The sequence below is a fragment of the Odocoileus virginianus genome, chromosome 33 (genome assembly GCF_023699985.2).
Source record: "Odocoileus virginianus isolate 20LAN1187 ecotype Illinois chromosome 33, Ovbor_1.2, whole genome shotgun sequence".
Lineage (NCBI taxonomy): Eukaryota > Metazoa > Chordata > Mammalia > Artiodactyla > Cervidae > Odocoileus > Odocoileus virginianus.
Genome location: NC_069706.1, coordinates 37,819,209 through 37,837,242, shown reverse-complemented (window position 1 = coordinate 37,837,242; position 18,034 = coordinate 37,819,209). Strand labels below are relative to the sequence as shown.

Below are 18,034 nucleotides of genomic sequence, written 5' to 3'. Positions count from 1 at the left end.
CTTCTGTGTTTTCCCTAAATGGTCAGCACCCTTCTGGCACTCAATTTATCACATAATGGTTTGTTTTCGGACTGTTTCTACCCCTAGAAGGCCCTGAGGGCCAGGTCAGTACTTTCTTCACATTTGGAGTTGTTACCTTAGCATCTGCATGTCACCATCGGAGTATTTGACTTTTGTTAATTAGTAGCAAACAATTCCCCACGTCGTTAACCACAGACCTGTCCTTCATCAAGGGTCATCCTGGCTCTGGTGTTACGACCCAGATCCTTCCTGGAGGAGCAAATCTTGGTGGTGCTCATGGTTGATTCCACCTGGTTCTCAAGTACCGCCCTGGTTTTTAACAGTTTATTTTTGTTGAGGTGAAATTCACATCCCGTAAAACTAACCACTTTATAATGAACACTTCAGTGGCATATAAGTCCACTCACAGGGTTGTGCGACCACCATCTTTAATTCTGTAACTTTCTCGTGTCAGAAAGAGACCCTGTACCCATCAGTCACACCCCCCACCCCCCACCCCATAACAGATGCTAACGTGCTTTCTGTCTCTATGGACTTAACAATTCTGGGCATTTGGGTTGATCTGCCTTTTGGTTATTGTAAAAAATGATGCTGTGGGGACGTCCCTGGTGGTCTAGTAGCTAAGATTTCACCTTCAGTGCAGTGGGTTATGGGTTCAGTCCCTGGTCCGGAAACGAAGATCCCACTTATCTCGCAGCTCAAACTCTAGAACATAAAAGCAGTATTGTAACAAATTAAATGGAGACTTTTTAAAACAAGGATGCTGATGCTGTGAACTTGGATGCAGCTGCCCTGCTTTTGAAACAGACACTGACCTGTGCCACCTCTCCACTCACCCCACCCTGTCCTTCTGTCCGCGCCCCCGCCAAGGCTCCCAGCCCAGTTACCACCAATGCCTTCAGCAGGCCTTCAGGAAAGGAGACGGGTCACAGTGGCCCTGCCCCTCCCCAAGACTGCTCCCAGACCCTTTCCCAAGTCCTTCTGTTTCTGTCCGCAAAGGTGCCACTGAAGAAACCCTGGTGTTTCTGTAAGGCAGGGAGGGAGTGAGGGAGACACAATGGCCTTATGCTGGGCCTTTCATTTGGTGACGTGCTTTTTATCTTCTGAGTGCTTTGTCTCAGCTGTCCCTCCTCATTCACACACCCAGATAGATGCACCTCGTTATTTTTAGCTGTTTAATGAGCTCCTCTCCTGTTGATGGGCTCGTGGGAGGTTTCCCATTTTTCACTCAGTCAAGTAATTTTGTGACAAACATCGTTTAAATGCTTCGTCCTCGTAAACGCACCAGGATTTCTGCCTGCCGAGTGGATGCTGCGCGAGGTCTCGGTCACTGGAAACGTGCCTTGTCAGTTTGAATGGACTCCACCAGTTCCCCCCACAGTTCTTGTCCCAGCGCTCCACTAGGACAGCCTGCCTCAGTTCTTTTGCCAACACTCTAAATTCTTCAATGTGATGCTCCTGCAAACCCGGGGAAGGGAAGCAGCACTGAATTCTTATTTTCATCTGCATTTCCCTGGCTGGCAACCACACAGTTGTTTGTAGGTGGGACTAAGGCAGCTGTTCTCAACCAGGGGTGATGGGATGCCCTCCAGCATCAGCGTAGCCAAGTCTGGAGATGTTTCTGATTGTCAGGCTGGGTGAGTGGGGCTTCTGGCCTCTAAAGAGTGTGGAGACCTGGGATGCAGCTGACCATCCTGCAGTGCACGGAACACCCCACAACAGAGAAGGTCCATGGCACAAAGTGGAGAAACCTAGAGAAGAGAAATACATGGTCTGAAACCTACCCCTGTAACTGAGCGTGCCCTGGAATAGCGTGTGGGGTTTTTATAAAAACAGTGATGATGAGACATTTCTCAGCAAAGCTTATCTCTGTACACGAGTTGTGAGAGCTGCCCTGTTGAATGATGTCCACAAAGGTGGTGAGGACTTCCTGTCTGCGGCAGTTAGCAATACGATTGCCCACGTGTCATTCTGCATCTCCAGCCTCAAGCGAGAAGAACCTGGTCAGTGGGACTTGCAGCCTGCAGCCCCTCACTGACCACAATGCTCTTTCGTCATCTGCTGTCCCTCTCCCGTGCCCGCTGCGCTGGGCACACTTCCCACCTGGACAGTTCCAGTCATTCCTTCGCTCTGTGTGCCTTGCCTTTATTTCACAGGCAGGTATTCAAAAATGCCTGTTAAATGATTCAACATTTTCTGCTACATAATGAAAATGTATTCCCCTCCACTTTCCCAAATCATCTTAAGAGTAAGAATTAACTGTTTGGGAAATAAATATTTATGCATATTATTCCTGACCTCTGCCTCTCTTCAAATGGTAAAGGAAAATTCTGCACCAGCCTGACAAAAAAAGCAGAACTTACAAAAAACTGCTTCGCATGAAAATCCGCAGGATTAACGTCCACAGGCAGAGTCTTGGAAAGGGCCCATCTCCCTTGATTTTCTGTAATGAAATTCCTCAAGTAGTCAAAAGAACAAACATTTAGAAGAACAATGGACCGAAGTATTTGCTCCTTCATAAGCTTTGTTAGTAATTCCACATATACGTTCACGGTCATCCTATGGAGCTGGTCTAATAAAACATGATGGCCGACAGAAACATCATACGGTTTCAGCCTTTTGCTCTCTTTTGATGTGAGAGTGAATATTAATCGAGGAGGTGGACGTGGGGACTGGAGGCACGTTCACCCAGATGGAGCCCTGTGCGTCCGTTCATGGAGAACAGAACATCCCAGTCAAGGCTGCTGTCCATCTGTAGCACTTACTCTCCAGGTGGATTTGAACCAGTCAGTGCTGCTTTTAGAAATGGGTGGGGTGATGCTGGCAGTCCTGTGTGGGGAGCAGCCACCCAAAGTTGGTTCTCATATGGGTACATATGTGCCATTGCTATTAATACATTCTATACAGCTAATGAGCTTTTTGTTGTCCAGTCATTAAGATGTGTCCAACTCTTTGCGACCTCATGGACTGCAGCACACCAGGCTTCCCTGTCCTTCACCATCTCCCAGAGTTTGCTCAAACTCATGTCCATGGAGTCGGTGATGCCATCCAACCATCTCATCCTCTGTCGCCCCCTTCTCCTCCTGCCCTCAATCTTCCCAGCATCAGGGTCTTATCCAGTGAGTTGGCGCTTCACATCAGGTGGCCAAAGTGTTGGAGCTTCAGGTTGAGGAGTCTTTCATAACTTCTTGAGCAGCCCATTTTTGCTGATTCCGTAAGTGTTTGAGTACCCTGGGGCAGACTGAATCACTGGTGTGACTTCTTCCCTCCCCTGTAGTTTATTGTGCACCCAGATCTTGGCCACCGCTTCATGGAGGGCAGAGTATTTTCTTAGCACTGGACACTGGGTTTGGCCACATGTCATGCTTTGGCTCATATGGGGTTAGCAGGCGAGATGCTGAGGCTTAAAATGTGCCCATCCAGTGCAGTTGGGCTGCACACTGCTTGCCTCTGGGGTCCAACTGATCCAAAGATAAGCACAGAGCAGGCAGACTCTGGCCAAACACAGCTGAATCTAGCCAAGATCAGCCACATCCCACGAACTGGCAGACACTTGAGCCAGAAGTAAGTGCTTGTTACTGTTCAGAGAGTTCGGGGCCTTTGTTGTGCACTTACTCACTCAGCCGTGTCCAACTCTCTGCAACCCGGTGGACTCCTCTGTCCGTGGGAATTCTCCAGGCAAGAATACTGGAGTGAGTCGCCATGCCTTCTTCCAGGGGATCTTCCCAACCTGGGTCTCCGGCCTTGCAGACAGGTTTTTTTACCATCTGAGCCACCAGGAAAGCACTTGGGGGCTTTGTTACGCAGCATTACTGTGACAATAGCTGACCAATACACTCCTATAGTATTCTCAAACTCAGGGTGCAAAGATGAAGAGCTTAATGAAAGGCCCCAGTGTTCAAGGGGCTTGAAGTTGAGTGTGGGAGCAGACTGGTGAACTGGTGCAAAGCTGACACAGGTGCTATTATAAACATATGAGCCAGAGGCGTAGGGACCTGGAGGCCAGGCAGGGGCTCTGCTGCTTCTAGGAGATTGTGTTACCAAGTCCAAGCTCGTACTGCTCGCCACATGACAGACCAGTAAATCATGACATGAGTTGTTGGGACAAGGAATAGAGATGGTATTCAGAAAATCAGCAGACTGAGAAGATGGTGGACTCGCGTCCCAGAGAACCGTCTCACCCAAGTCTGAGTTCAGGGTTCTTTTATACTAGAGGGGAGGGGCTGTGGCTGGTTGCTGCAGACTCCTTCATTCCCATCATTGTGCTTGTTGCTGAAGGCACAGTGTCTCTAAACCTCCCACAAGATGAGTTTTATCCTCTGCTCTGCCACTTGCTCTGTGTCTAGTTGCTCAGTAACATCTGACTCTCTACAGTCCAGGGACTGTAGCCCACCAGGCTCCTCTATCCATGGTATTTCCCAGGCAAGAATACTGGAGTGTGTTGCCATTTCCAACTCCAGGGGGGTCTTCCCGACCCAGGGATTGAACCCAAGTCTCTTGGATCTCCTGCGCTGGCAGGTGGGTTCCTTACCACTAGTGCCCCCTGGGAAGCTCCTGCCAGTGTTTACCTGTATGTAAATGGAGAAGTGTTAGACCCTGAAAGTCAGAGCCTTGGGAATGGGCTCCCCTGTGTATTTCAGGCTATGGACAGTTTTCCTTTTTTAAATTTATTTTTAACTGGAGGATAATTACTTTACAACATTGTGTTGGCTTCTGCCACACAGCAACACGAATCAGCCAAAGTTATGTATATATGTCCCCTCCCTCTCGAACCTCCCTCCCACCTTATAGGCAACCTTCTTAACTGGCAACAGAAGGTTAAAGTGAAAGAGATCCAGCATCCAGAGTCGGGCTTGTTCTTCCCTATTAGGATAGGGGTGCCCTTCTTAGGGAAGGCAACTCAAACTGAGATTTATCAGGCAGCTACGGGAGGGGAAGGAGCTTTTCAGCAAAGAGAGGAGATACGTGCAGTGCCCATGGGTCTGCTGGCATGCAGTCTGGCTGGAGTGTGGGATGTTAGGGGCAGGCAGACTGACATGGGGCCAGAATTGGGGGCCTGCACCCCACTGCAACCAGATCCAACAGCCTCTTCTAAAGTCCTCTGGAGAGAATCTGGTGTAAAAGCTGAAAGTGATCGGAAGAGAGACTTTGATATAGGGGAAGAAAAATTCAATGTGAAATCCTGCCGTAATAAGAAACATAGCCACCCTAGAGAATGCTGGCACCTCCAGAGGAGACCTGACTTTCAGTCTGTGCCTGATACAGACAGACTGATAATGTCATCCTGACAGATGACAGATAATGTCAGACTGACAGGCTCTAAAAGGCAGCAAAGAATTGGAGAAAAACACAAAGAGGATAAAAAGCTTACAAGTGGGCTGAAATCTCCCAGACAGAAAAAATGAAAAAAATGTCAGCTGACTGAAGTGTAAGTTTCTACGAGGGGCAAGACATCCCCTGCTCACCTTGCATTGTCTGGGACAATGGTGAGTGTCTGAGGCTCAGACCCACCGCCCACGGGGGAGCCCAGCAGTCGAGTGAACGCACGTGGCAGGCTCAGGTTTGGGTGGCAGGGGACCAGGGCTTACAGCCCCAAAGGGCAGCTGCTGCTCGAGCCCCTTCCCTACCTGTTTGCAGGCAGCTCTGAGGACCCACAATGCTGATGCTTCCAATTGGTTTCTCCAGGGGGGGGTCAGAAATCAAGATTTTACTGGGATGTCATCTAATGTGTAAAAGCTGTTAACTAGTTGAAATTAAAAAAAAAAAAAAAGCACTGCATGTGTCAAATTAAAACCCCAAATAGATTCAGTCCTGACTGCCAGCCAATGGTCAGAAGTGTTCGTTTAAATCCAAAGGGGAATGGAAGGACTCGCCACCAGGATGAGGTTTCACAAATAGCCACATTTTACCTGAATCCAAAAGCCGCCTTTGCATCAGGAGTCAGACTAGGAGAGGCTTTCTGAACCCCTGGCAAGCACACAGAAGCGGGGAGCAGAAAATGCCAGCCACTTCAGAGTCGTCGTGAACCGTCTGCACCAGGTCCCGAAGGTAAGGCACAAATACAGCAACTGTGTCCTCCTCCAGATAGGGCTTCGTGGGATCTGGGGGATTGTTGGCTTTGGGTTTCGGGGCTTTAGAAATAGCGTTCAAAGGAATAAAAACAAAATCGCATTTAGTTATGAATTTACTTGAGGCTTTCCCTGTATTTTCTGAACACCAGCCTCTTTCACAGTATTATGTCGTTGTAGGAACCATTGCAAGGCTTCCCAGGAGGCTCAGTGGTAAAGAATCTACCTGACAACGCAGGACACATGGGTCAGGAAGATCCCCTGGAGGAGGAAATGGCAGCCCACTGCAGTATTCTTGCCTGCGAAACCCCATGGAGAGGGGAGTCTGGTGGGCTACAGTCCGTGGGATCGCAGAGTCGGATGCAGTTGAGCATGCACACATACAAGAACCACTGCAGGTGTTCTAACCATTTCACAGCTTTTTCTTGGTCAGAAAAGCAGGGCCACTCTGAGTCTTTTGGACCTAGGGGTTTTCTGTGGACACTGGTCCTTTACACACGTGGGAAGTGAAGGCTGGGCAGGTGGTTGTGGGAGATGGTAGAAAAGTCATTCATCGGGTCCCCCGGCGCGCAGAGCAGTGGGTGCGGTCAGTCCTTGGGGGAAACACAGGAGGTCAAGCACAGGTGGCAGTTCCAGGCACTGTGACTGGGAGTTCCGTGCGAGGACGATGGCACACCTGGATGGCTGCTGTCCCTCTGGACCACGGCCAAGGGCCTCAGGTGAAGAGAGAGGATGCTCTGACATGGAGCCCCGAGGGTGTGCTGGCCACCCTGGGTGGAGTGGGGGTGATGGGGACCACTGTCCCAGGGACCCCTGCGTCTGCTCAGGGTGTTCTGGGGACAGCATCTGCTGCTCATCCCTCCCTCAAATCTCCTGTAAAGTCCTCTTCCTACCAACTCTACCCAGAAGCTTGTAGGGCAGAACTCAGACATGGAGTTCTCAGGCTCAGCCAAGGTGATCAGGTAACTCTGCATATAGGAAAGTGAAGTCGCTCAGTCATGTCCAACTGTTTGTGAACCTGTGGGCTGTGTCCATGGGGTTTTTCAGGCAAGAGTACTGGAGAGGGTTGCCATTTCCTTCTCCAGGGGATCTTCCCGAGCCAGGGATCGAACCCAGTCTCCCGTGTTGTGGACAAACGCTTTGCCATCTGAGCCGCCAGGGAAGTCTGGAGTTAAAACACTTGATGTGGGTCTGCATGACTTTGAAAGCATATTCAGCACAAGTGATTGTGTAAACATATTCATTTCATGAAATGCAGGGAAATAGATGGGGTTTTCCAAAACTATAGAAAAGGCTAGATTTATTTAAAATTCAAAGTAAAAAAAAAAATTTTTTTTGAAAGGATAGCCAAGAAGTCTTCCAACAGTTTATTAGAAAGAATGTAGACATTAAAAAAAAAAAAAAACTCACTGTCATGAACATAAATTGAGGTTTCCAGCCGAGATACAAGCTGAATCAAGGAAAAAAAAAAGGAATAAAAAAATCCAATAGTGTATTAACATTTTTTCCACTCATTTGCCATACTGACAGTGCAAATACAAATTTGGTCTAAACGTACAGACTCTCAAGCAACAATGTACAGCCTTTCTTTGTCCTCCATGCTAAGAGATGTAAAAGTTTAAGGGTCAAACAATACCAAATGTACAGGCTTCAAAACCATCCAAGTTAGGGCATTCACTAGTTTTAGCTAAGATACATCTGAACACTGACAAGTGATCACTTACATACAATAATGTGAAGTAAATTTTTTGAAAAATAAAACTTTAGTGGAACAATCCTGAAGGAAATGCCAGAGGAACATGTTACGTTTAAAGTATCAACCAATTGTTTCAGCCACTTTGAGTCCATGTTCTAAAATCTAAAATTTAGTTACTTTGCTCAACATCACTCATTATCAGAGAAATGCAAATCAAAACCACAATGAGGTACCATTACACGCCAGTCAGGATGGCTGCTATCCAAAAGTCTACAAGCAATAAATGCTGGAGAGGGTGTGGAGAAAAGGGAACCCTCTTACACTGTTGGTGGGAATGCAAATTAGTACAACCACTATGGAAAACAGTGTGGATATTTCTTAAAAAGCTGGAAATAGAACTGCCATATGACCCAGCAATCCCACTGCTGGGCATACACACCGAGGAAACCAGATCTGAAAGAGACACATGCACCCCAATGTTCATCGCAGCACTGTTTATAATAGCCAGGACATGGAAGCAACCTAGATGCCCATCAGCAGACGAATGGATGAGGAAGCTGTGGTACATATACACCATGGAATATTACTCAGCCATTAAAAAGAATTCATTTGAATCAGTTCTAATGAGATGGATGAAACTGTAGCCCATTATACAGAGCGAAGTAAGCCAGAAAGATAAAGACCAATATAGTATACTAACGCTTATATATGGAATTTAGAAAGATGGTAACGATAATCCTATATGCAAAACAGAAAAAAGAGACTCAGATGTATAGAACAGACTTGTGGACTCTGGGAGAAGGTGAGGGTGGGATGTTTCAAGAGAACAGCATTGAAACATGTATATTATCTAGGGTGAAACAGATCACCAGCCCAGGTTGGGTACATGAGACAAGTGCTCGGGCCTGGTGCACTGGGAAGACCCAGAGGGATCGGGTGGAGAGGGAGGTGGGAGGAGGGACCGGGATGGGGAATACATGTAAATCCATGGCTAATTCATTTCAATGTATGACAAAAACCACTGCAATGATGTAAAGTAATTAGCCTCCAACTAATAAAAATAAATGGAAAAAAAAAATTAGACATGTCTTCATCGGAATCATCTTCCCAGTCTTTCCAATTATTAAAGTCCACACTAAGCCAATTAAGCTTTGCCCTTTCTTTTGTTAACCTTGGCCATGACTGGCCAGATTCTCCTTTTCGTCAACAACATAAAATCGATCTGTCCATTCTTTTATGCTTGGAATCATTTGGATCAATACAGTGAAAAAGATCAATTTCATTTAAATGTTTAAAATTATCACTTTCTCCAAGACAACTGAAGGTAAGTTTTGATTTTTCAAAATTTACATTAACATCTTTACTGTCTTCAACACAAAATTCAATGAAGACATAGTCCCTCCGATCGTACCACTTTGCAGAAGCAGGTTGCATCGTGAACGGGGCAGGGGGACGGGCTAACGGGTGGGCGGGCCTCTCCGGTGGCGACTCCGGCGTCTTCTCCCCAGTCGCGGCCTCTTCTCGCTTTCCTCAAGCGACAGGCGGCGGCGGGCTCACCTGGCTCCCCAGAATGCACCGCGCGGGGAGAGCAACTCCAAATTCAAAGTAAAAAATTTATATTGAAATCTACCTTGACTTTCAGCTATCCATTATATCCTAAAAATGGGCACATGGACAAACGTTGCTGTTGTTCAGTTGCTAAGTCATGTCCGACTCTTTGTGACCCCGTGGACTGCAGCACACCAGGCTCCTCTGTCCTCCACTGTCTCCCAGGATTTGCTCAAGCTCATGTCCATTGAGTGGGTGATGTCATCCAACCATCTCTTCCTCTCTCACCCCCTTCTCCTTTTGCCCTCAGTCTTTCTCAGCATCAGGGTGTTTTCCAGTGAGTCACCTCTTCAAGTCAGGTGGCCAGAGTATTGGAGCTTCAGCGTCATGCCTTCCATAGAATATTCAGGGTTGATTTCCTTTAGGATTGACTGGTTTCATCTCCATGCAGTCTGAGGTTTGGACTCATTACAGTCTACCCAAAAGTTGGGTAGATGTTTGATGTTCTTGCAGCTTCGATTTCAAAACTTAACTGTTTTAGAAACAAGTCTTGTGTTTTATTGTAAGTGAAAAGATGGGAGAGGTGGTTTCAAGCGCCATCTGTGAGCATCTCTGCACAGACATGGAATTGGGGAGAGAGATGGGTAGACTCTCCCAGAAGATGGGGGACAAGTCAGGCAGGGCTGTGGCTTCATGCTGTAACACTAGTTTTTAAAATAGAAAGGAGCCTCAGCGTGTCATTTTTGACACAGCGGTGGTGATTTATGACTGTCATAAAGAGCTGCCAAGTGTCATCTAGAGACAAATTTGAAGTCTCCCTATTTCTTTTTTATTCTCCTATTTAACTTGTATTTAAAATTCAGAGTTCAGTATGCTTCCCACTTTTGAACAGTGGTCTGGGCCGTGTATGCTCTGAGCCATGGCTAAGGATGACAAGCATGTAAAATTGCACAATTAAAAACCACTTAAAACTTCATAGTGGTCAAGCCTCCTTGGTGGCCTGAGTCATTCTGCAAGTGACAGAGCAGATGGAGGAGAGGCAGACACAGCCATTCAAGCTCCAGCCGCCGGTCGGGGGACCTCAGGGGCCGGTTTCTACCTCGCCTCCCAGTCGGACGGCAGCCAGAGCAAGAGAAAAGACCGGACACGCGGGCAGTGAGGAACAGAGGCCCAGCGCCCTACCACCTGACTGGTAAAGGTCTTTCGGGCAACACCAGTCCGCAAGACCTAGAGTGGCTGTTTCTTCAAACACGCAGACACTAGTGCAAAGCTACAAGCAACACCAAGAATCGGGAAGACAGGACTCGTTCGAGAGAACAGAATGAATCTCCAGTATCTGACTGCGGACGTCCCCAGGCCGTGACACCTGTCCGTCATGAAGGGACGCTCAGCGAATGGGGGATAGAGGGAGGTCATTGCCTGAGTCACGGGGGAAGCTTTGGGTGCAGGGGTGCAATGGATCAAGTCAGTCTGGTTTTGTACAAAACAGCATTTGCTGCTTTGTGTAACCAAAAAGTCCAAGGGCAGTCCTCACCTTGGTCCGGGGTTGATGTCGTCAGGCCAGGCCCAGCTCCGTTGCTGATCTCTGCATTCACCATGTCATCTTCTCTGCGGATTAGAACTGTCTTTGTGAAAAACAAGGCATCTGAGCAGCAGAGCTGCACAGCTCGGGGAACGGCTGCAAGCACGCGGCCCGCGAGAAAGGGCCCTGCCTCGTTTGAAGCCGCCTGAGTCAGATGCCAGCCCCAGGGTCGGAAGATCCCCTGAACGGGGAGGTTGGATGTGACAAGGCACAGTGGGGATGGGGGCAAAGTGGGAGTCACAGAGAGAAGAGAGACTGTGTAACAGTGCAGGCGAAAAGAAAAGAAAAAGAAGCAATATGTAAAGAATGGCTTACCTTATAACACAACTAATTAGAAGATAGAACACAAGAAGTAATTCCCTTAAAAAGGCAGGGACAGCCCAACCGCAAAGATAAAATTCCTAAGAATAAAATATGCAGGTTCCTTATGAAGAGAACTTTAATACGCTCAGAATCAGCCTAGAATAAGGGGAACATATATCACATTCTTGCATCAGAAGATCTACAGAATGACAGGCCCACACTTCCAAAATGACTTCCAAAATCAAATCTACCATCACCCTATCACAGTACCAATAGATTGTGTGTGTGTCCAATATTCTTGAATGATGTCAAATTGGTGTGGAAAACCAGGTGAAAACAGAAAGGAACATCTGAAAAGAGAAGAAAGCCCTACCAGATATTAAAACATAGTTTAAACCCACCTTCTCTAAAACACTGTAGGACCTACACGTGAGTAGACAGAAGAGTCAATGGAACAGAATAAAAAGTCCAGAAATAGATGCAAACATTTATGAGAACTGTGTTTATGACAGAGTTGGTGTCTCAGTAATGTGAGCACAACTGTGTAGTCATTCCTACATCCACAAAAATAATAAATCAGAACAAAATTATTTTTAAAAGAAAGCCACAAACATAATCAAGAAAAATGCTAGGTTATAAAATAATCTTGGATTTGGGGAGCTGTGTATCCACAATACAAATTCAGAAACTGGAAGAAAAGAAAACAGGTTTGATCACGTGATACCAGTAATAGTAACTTCTGTAGGACAGCCCACGCTAAGCAGACTCATGAGACAGATGACACAGTTAGAAAAACATCTGCCATTCATATTACAAAGGTCTAAGTTCCCTAGTAAGACACTAGTGGCAGAAGTTTTTTAAGGACAAAGGCTATAAAGATAAGGTTCAGAGACGAGGAAATTTAGCATAAAGAAACCAGCAGGCACTTTGACCGTTTTGCCTGGAAATCTGAGCCAGATCCATCCGGTCATTACAAGCATTTCTGGTTTCCATGTTACCATGGCAACCACTGGCTAAACGTTCTGCCACCACATAATCAGGCCCTCCTTCCCAGCAGCCAGTTCTCAACGGCAGCGCATCACTCTGCCCACCACTGTATGCACACACGGCTGTCTGTGTATATGCACATGTATAGACCTACATACACACACACACACCTGGTTGGTTGTACATTAAAAATAACATCTGGAAGCATATACGGTTGCTGCTCAGTATTCACAGGGCATGGGTTCCAGGACCCCCTGTAGACACCAAAATCCACGGATGTTCAAGTCCCTTAAAGTCGATGGTCCTATACAGTCACCCCACCCCCACCCCGTATCTGTGGTCCTGCATCCGCACGTGCGGAGGGCAGGCAGTACACGTGTGTGACGACAGATGACATCAGTTGCATCTTGAGAAAAGAACTAGGTATCCTGAGGCGGGCTGAAAGGAAGATTTTCAATAGGTCCTATTTTGTAGCTTGTAAATTTTGAACCACATAAATGTATTACCTAGGGCTTCCCTAGTGGCTCAGAGGTTAGGAACCCGCCTGCCAATGCAGGTGACATGGGTTTGATCCCTGGGTCGGGAAGATCCCCTGGAGAAGGAAATAGCCACCCATTCTGGGATTCTTGGGGAAATCTCACGAACAGAGGAGCCTGGCGGACTACAGTCCATAGGGTCGCAAAGAGTCGGACATGACTTAGAGACTAAATGACAACAAGTGTATTATCTATTCACAAAGCTGTTCATCAGATTTAAAGAGGAAAAGGTTTTAACTTTAAAATGTACACTTAGGGTGGTGGTTTTTAAATTGTTCATAATGATTTCCATAAAAAAAGACCCTCCCTAAGTGGATGAGAATACATGAACTCCCCTGCAGTACACAACAGTCAGTTGAACAACACTGGTTACGGTTCTCTCAAACACTGGTGTTAAGAGGTGTTGCCGGGAGGAATAGAGGAGCCTGCTCACTTTCTCGGCACGTGTAACGGCCGGGTTTTGCTGAGGGGGCTTCTGTCTGGGCCACATCCTTACAGCAGGCTGCTAACAAAGCCAGTGTTATCGAGGTCAGTATTCGGGGGAATTGTAAGAATACCGCTCACCCCTCCAGCCATCCTTTAACTCCAAGCCAGCGATCCAAAGGGTCGCCCCTTAAGAGGGCAGATGTCTCTGTAAACCGTGGATCATTACCGGCAGAAGAAAGAGGCTCCGGGTCTCACTGACTGTGGGTCAATGTGGTCATGGTTTTAATGGGCTTTGCCTAATCTGGTACCAGGCATGCATGCCAAGTTGCTTCAGTCGTGTCCAACTCCTTGCAACCCCATGAGCCGTAGCCCACCAGGCTCCTCTGTCCATAGGATTCTCCAGGCAAGAATACTGGAGTGGGTTGCCATTTCCTTCTCCAGGGGATCTTCCTCGCTTAGGGATCAAACTGACATCTCTTAAGTCTCCTACATTGGTAGGCAGGTTCTTAACCACTAACACCACCTGCAAAACCCGTGTGGTACCTACCACTGGTCTGCTCTCACCGGGCACCAGTGCCCACAGCAAGGCAGCGGGAGGAGGCCTGGGCAGCCCCGTGAGGTCCGCTCACCTTGTGTGATTCTGCCAGCCTCTGACCCCTTCCTTGGGCTCAGTACTTCCAGTGGGAGTAAATGAAACTTGTCGAAGGTGTCTGCGGTTCAGTGGAGTTGAGAGCGCACCGCCCGCAGAGCCTGGACAGAGCCAGGCTCCGGATGAGACCTGTCCCTCCTCGTTCTCCTATGGCCACCTGCATCTCTGAGCCCCGGGCCTGTTCTCTGCGCGTGGGGCTGCGATTCAGTCAGAATCTAGATGTTAGATTGCGGGTGTGAGGAGTAGCCCAGAGACTGAAGTCAGCCTTCACTTCCTGGATTCAGTATTTGGGAAGATGTGTGATGTATATAAGATGCGTGGTGTATATAAGACCCCCTTGCAGGGACCTCTCGGAGAGTCCAGGGGATGTGGGTGGGCAGGCAGTGACTGCCCAGTCCTGTTTTATGGATAAGAAGCAAGAAGCAGCAACGTGCCCACCGTTACCCAGGAGGAGCTGGGAGAGATGGTATAGTAGCTGGCACTTGTATACTCAGGCACTCGGTCATGTCTGACTCTGAGACCCTGTGGACTGTAGCCAGCCATACTCCTCTGTTCATGGAATTTTCTAGGCAAGAATACTGGAATGGGTTGCCACTTCTTCTTCCAGGGCATCTTCCTGACCCAGGAATCGAACCCATGTCTCTTTATGTCTCCTGCATTGGCAGGCAGGTCCTTGACCACTAGAGCCACCTACAAAGCCATGCAGCAAATTACCCCTGAACCTCAAAACTTTAAGTACCACATATTGATTATCCCACATGGTTTCTAGGGGTCAGAAACCTGGGAGCGGCTTGGCTGGTGGTGCTGGCATGGCAGTGGGGCAGGATGGGGTCTTATGGGCACAGTCAAGTTCAGCTCAGTCGCTCAGTCGTGTCCGACTCTTTGCAAACCCCATGAATCACAGCACACCAGGCCCCCCTGTCCATCACCAGCTCCAGAGTCCACCCAAACCCATGTCCGTCGAGTTGATAATGCCATCTAACCATCTTATCCTCTGTCATACCCTTCTCCTGCCCTCAATCTTTCCCAGCATCAGGGTCTTTTCCAGTGAGTCAGCTCTTCACATCAGGTGGCCAAAGTATTGGAGTTTCAGCTTCAGCATCAGTCCTTCCAATGAACACCCAGGACTGGTCTCCTTTAGGATGGACTGGTTGATCTCCTTGCAGTCCAAGGGACTCTCAAGAGTCTTCTCCAACACCACAGTTCAAAAGCCCCAATTCTTCAGCGCTCAGCTTTCTTTATAGTCCAACTCTCACATCCATACATGACCACTGGAAAAACCATAGCCTTAGCCAGGGTTGAAGTTGAAAGCTTGGCCGGGCTGGCAGCTGGGCTCCCACGTTCCCAGACGTGGCCATCAGCTCCCCACCAGGTGAGCCCCTCCAAAGGGCCGCTTGAGACGCGGCAGCCGGCTCCCGGCAGCATGAGGGTCCGGAGAGGGGCAGCTCAGGATGGGAACAGCAGCGTCTTCTATAACCTGATCCAGACAGGACACGCCGTCACTTCTGCCGTGTCCTCAGTCCCCCAGGCCCGCCTGGGGCAGCATCTCCTGCTGTAGGTAGAATCTGAACTAGACTTTTCCCGATTGCAGTGACCCATATTCTTTCTGTTATACGTGGTCGGTGTTCCCATGTTGCGCGTGAGGTGAGCTCTTTGAAAAGGTGGTGTCGAGAATTCACATCTACGTGTTCTGCGGGGGGTTTAGTAGGTGTGGTTGTGCGTCCTCTTTGTTCGTTCACCTACTGACTTGCTGACCTACATGGGCGGACCACCCCCACCCCGGCTTCCTGCAGCCTTCGTAGGATTCAGGCAGCAGAAACCTCACCAGCATCAGCTTTGGTTCTCTTCCAAGCCCCTTCTCTCCACAAAGTCATGGGAGACTGACTTCCTCGGGAGTGACGTGATGCTCTGGGATGTTGATGCCACAGAGCGTGTACCCAGTCTGTTTTCTGTCTAGGACTTAGTTCTTTCCAACTTAAGATTCAGTGATTCGATGCGGTGTCCCTGCCGTCCCTCACCCGTGGGCTGAGGGCTGCACGGGAGGCCCTGTAGTTACGAGTGAAGGTTTAACAGGAGGAAAAGGAACGCGGTCAGTTCTCCAGTCTCACCCCAGAATCTGGATGACCTTGACTCCCTACTAGAAACCATCCTTACTTCACGGGTGAAGAAGTGGGGGCAGAGGCCCATGAGATGACTTGCCCAAGCCGCAGGCAGTGCGGTACCCGAGTCCAGATCTGTGACTTTCCACTTTGTGTCACTCAGCCGTCTGTCGAATAGATCAACAGATAGCTTTCATGGTTAAGAGGCTTGTTCCTCTAGCTCGGTGCTCAAATTATAACACGGAATCTGACCAAAAGACAGAATATTTGAAATCAGAGCTGTCGTGTAAACTCATGGCGTGTAGGTGCCATGCGGATGTTTATCAGTACTAATGCAGTCGCCTCCACGTTGAGTGCTGTTGAATGTGATTTTTCTTCCTTCTCTATGTATTCTTAAGCATACTGTAATTCTTCTATTGTTTGGAGTGACGGCTCTTTGCACGAGCAGGCTCCATCCCGAGTGAGGCATCGATACTAATACAGTGGTAGGGCGTGAAGCATTCACAATACACAGTTTAGATGCATGTTTTCTTCCCTATTAATATATTTGGTTTCAGTTTTCCCCACTCTACGTACCATCAACTGTTCTTCTGTACTATTGTTTCCCAAGGGCCTTGGTAAAAATCTTACGTAAACAAAAAAGCATCCAGTAAATGCATAAAGGATGAACAAATGAATTAATCCGTCAGCTTTCTGGACCGAGATACCACAGAACAAATGAAACATATTTCAAGGAGAGAATTCTTTTGAAAAAGTGTGACCCTAAGGCGTTCACTCTTGCGTGTGAGAGAGAGACGAAGAGAGAGAGACAGAGAGACGAGAGAGAGAGACAGAGAGACAGAGGGAGACCTGCACCCACTGCTGGGTGTTTCCTATGCAGAGTCTGGGGGACACTGTAACGGGGTGAACAGAAAGGGTCTGAGATGAGAATGTCACCAACTGTCAGCTCCCGGAGGAGGACGCACCCGCCGGCCAGGCAGCGCTCGCTTTCTTACCCACGACGGTTAAATCTGAGCCCAGCTCGTCAGCATGTCCAGGGGTCTCAGGTGAGGGGTAGAGTTGACGTATGTGTGATTTTCCGGTCTAGGCTTCTGTCCATCTCCTGCGGCTGCTCTAACAAAACATCACACGCCAAGCAGCTCAAAACAACAGAAATGTCTCCTCTCGTGGTTGTGGAGGCCAGAAGTCCAAGATCCAGCGTGGGTAGGACAACTCTCCCTCCCAAGGCTGCGGAGGAGAGCCCGCTCTTCGCCTCCTGCAGCTGCTGGCGGCTGTTGCTGCTCCCGGCTGTGGCCACGTCCTTGCAGTCTCTGCCTCTTGTCACACTGCTCTCTGTCCCTCGTAAGGACGCTGGCCACTGGACTTGGGGGCTGCCCAGATAACCCAGGATGGTCTCTTCATCTTAGGATCCTTAATTACATCTCCAAAGACCTTTTTTTCCAAATAAGATCACGTCTGCAGATTCCCAGGGTTAGGACGTGGACATATCTTTGGCGGGGGTAGGGGGTGCGGGGAGGCACATTCAGCTCACCAGCGGTTTACGGTGGGTCTTTCAATGGGGCGATCGCAGCAGGACCCGGCAAACCTCTCACAGGAACAGCTTAGGCTGATGGGCGCCCTAAGGAAGGAGCTGGAGGGAGTTTTGATGAAGACACCCTTGTTCGATGAGCCCATGCTCGGTCCAGCTGAGCAGGCTCATGTCCTGGACTGGGCCTGTGTGAGAACCTGACTTGGATAAGTTGATTTTGAAGAAGTTACGGAAGCATCTCAGGAAGTGACATCAGAGGGAGTTGCTGTTGGGATCCAACACCTGGTGGGGTTTCAGCCACACTTCTGGGGTGTCAGCGCCATCACTGCCACGAGGCAGGACCTGGAATGGCCAAGCTGCCTCTTGGGGCAAGAAAACAGACCCCAGTTATCCTACCAGGAAAGAGCATCAGACTTCCACTGGGCGCCCGGGAGCAGAACGAGGAACCCACTTCTCGGCAGACGGGGGCCGCGAACTGGGGGCAAAGCAGCCCCCTCTTTTTGGAAACCCGCAGGGGTGAGGCCGGGGGCTTCTCCCTGAACTCTGCGCCCTAAGGACGAGGCTGCCCCTGGGCCCACAGCTGCCTCCTTG

General features: G+C 48.7%; 1 protein-coding gene and 1 long non-coding RNA gene across 2 annotated transcripts in view; one reads left to right on the top strand and one right to left on the bottom strand.

Moving 5' to 3' along the window:
• FOXK1 (forkhead box K1) overlaps positions 1 to 18,034 on the top strand; it is a 211,597-nt gene that overhangs the window by 24,723 nt on the left and 168,840 nt on the right. The window lies entirely within an intron of this gene.
• Positions 335 to 12,195, bottom strand: LOC110125617 (uncharacterized). The gene is made up of 3 exons (XR_002310127.2): positions 10,868 to 12,195; positions 5,931 to 6,152; positions 335 to 726 (listed from the first exon to the last, which is right to left on the bottom strand). It is a non-coding gene; the product is annotated as an uncharacterized lncRNA (long non-coding RNA).